This window comes from Rhinopithecus bieti, unplaced genomic scaffold (assembly GCF_001698545.2).
Source record: "Rhinopithecus bieti isolate Rb0 unplaced genomic scaffold, ASM169854v2 scaffold_6513, whole genome shotgun sequence".
Taxonomy (NCBI): domain Eukaryota; kingdom Metazoa; phylum Chordata; class Mammalia; order Primates; family Cercopithecidae; genus Rhinopithecus; species Rhinopithecus bieti.
In genome coordinates this window covers 495,851-497,893 of record NW_016805931.1, presented here as the reverse complement: position 1 = coordinate 497,893, position 2,043 = coordinate 495,851, and positions in this window count along the sequence as shown.

Sequence of the window (2,043 nt, the reverse complement as noted above, 5' to 3'; positions counted from 1 at the left end):
TAAAAAGAAAGAAAGAAAGACAGAACGAGAGACAGAGAGAAAGAGAAGACAACCCCACAAAACAGGAGAAAATACTTGCAAATCATATGCCTGATATAGGAGTTGTATACAGAAGATATAAAGAATTCTTACAACTCAATAATAAAAAGACAATCTGATTTCAAAATGGCAAACTAGGAATAGAAGGAAATTACATCAATATAATAAAATTAATGTATGAAAATCCCACAGGTAACATTATAGTCACTGATGAAAAACTAAAAACTTTTTTTGTAAAAATAGGACCAAGACAAGGATACCCACTCTTGCCACGCTATTCAACATAGTACTGGAGTACTAGCTAAAGCAATCAGGCAAGAAAAAGAAAAAAGGCATCTAAACTTAAAAGGAAGAAGTAAAACTCTGTTCACAGATGACATGATCTTATATGTAGAAAACTTTAATGATTCTACAAAAACTGTTAGAAATAATACATTCAACAAAGTTGCAGCATACAAAACCAACATACAAAAATTAGTTGTTTGTACACACTAACAATCCAAAAAGGAAATTAAGAAAGCAATCCCATTTATAATAGCATCAAAAAGAGTAAAATACTTGAGAATAAACTTAAATAAGGGAGGATAAAGAGTTATACATTGAAAACTGCAAAATATTGCTGAAAGAAATTAAAGACACAAATAAATAGAAAGATAGCCCATGTTCACAGATTAGAAGACTTAATATTGTTGATATGACCCAAAGCAGTCTATAGACTCTATGCAATCCCTATCAAAATCCAAATGGCATTTTTTACAGAAATAGAAAAAATAATCTAAAATGTGTATGGAACCACAAAAGACTGCCAAAATAATCTTGAGAAACAACAATAAAGCTAGTGACTTCACACTTTCTCATTTCATACATATTACAAATCTACATTAATCAAAACAGTATGGTATGGCATAAAGCAGACATATAGACCAACAGGACAGAATAGAGTTCTATAAATGGTTCATATGTATATTCCAGCAAGCTGATACAGAAACAGCAGATATGATGATAATATGGAAATACAGGTTAGGAATTTTTCAGTCACTCCAAAGGTACTGGGAAATATTTTTCCTGAAGGATATCTTTAACATCCAGATCTTCCACAGGAAAAGAAAGCCTAGCCACTCCATCCATCTATGTATTTCAAATCTGTATAGCTGAACAAACTTAGAGACCAAATCCTACCTCTCAACAGAACAGCCCAATCTGCCATATGCTGAGTGCTTTTGTTAACTGCAGGCCCTTGGTGCCTTTTCTCATAAACACTAAGCAGCATGTGACGAGGCAGCCCTCAACAGCTGCTCTGTTTGATCTGTACCGTATGATTTGACATCCAAGTAGGCACATTACACATTGTGCCCTTCAGCCTTCCTTTTTATTGCTTTTCAATAGGACGGCTTTGCTTTACATTTGGAACAGGGGTTTATCTTACCATGGTCTGAAGATATTAATTGCTGCCCTCTTTGTTTTCTGTGGGGTAGAGAAAGAAAAGACAGGATAGATCTGCTTTGTCCATAACAAAGAAGCCTGAGGTTATGTTAATATATGATGCCCCCCTGGGTATAAGGAGTTCTTTCTCCTTGAACATCTCTGGATGCTCATTATTTAAAATCATCATAAATATTATCAATAACAACAATACAGAGATGCATTAGCTTTAGCTTGCATTTAGTTGGGATATTCATTGTACACAGTAAGCCCACTTCCCGCTACTACTCCTTTGCAGGTCACCTTGAAGTAACTATTTTTAGAGGATTTAACTATCAGTATCTAAATATTTGTAGGATTTCTGCCCACCAGAAAATGTTGCTACCCAAACAAAAACATTCTCAACATTATGAGAACTCTCACTTAGGGAAAAGATCTGTCCAACATTAAAAGAAAAAAACTGACATGTTGACTTGCAAACACTAGCAACACACAAGAACTCTCTTCAAAGAGGCATCCCTGGCTATGCAATTTAAAGTAGATACCCATTCACACTCTAGGCCACCACACTTTTTTTTTTTT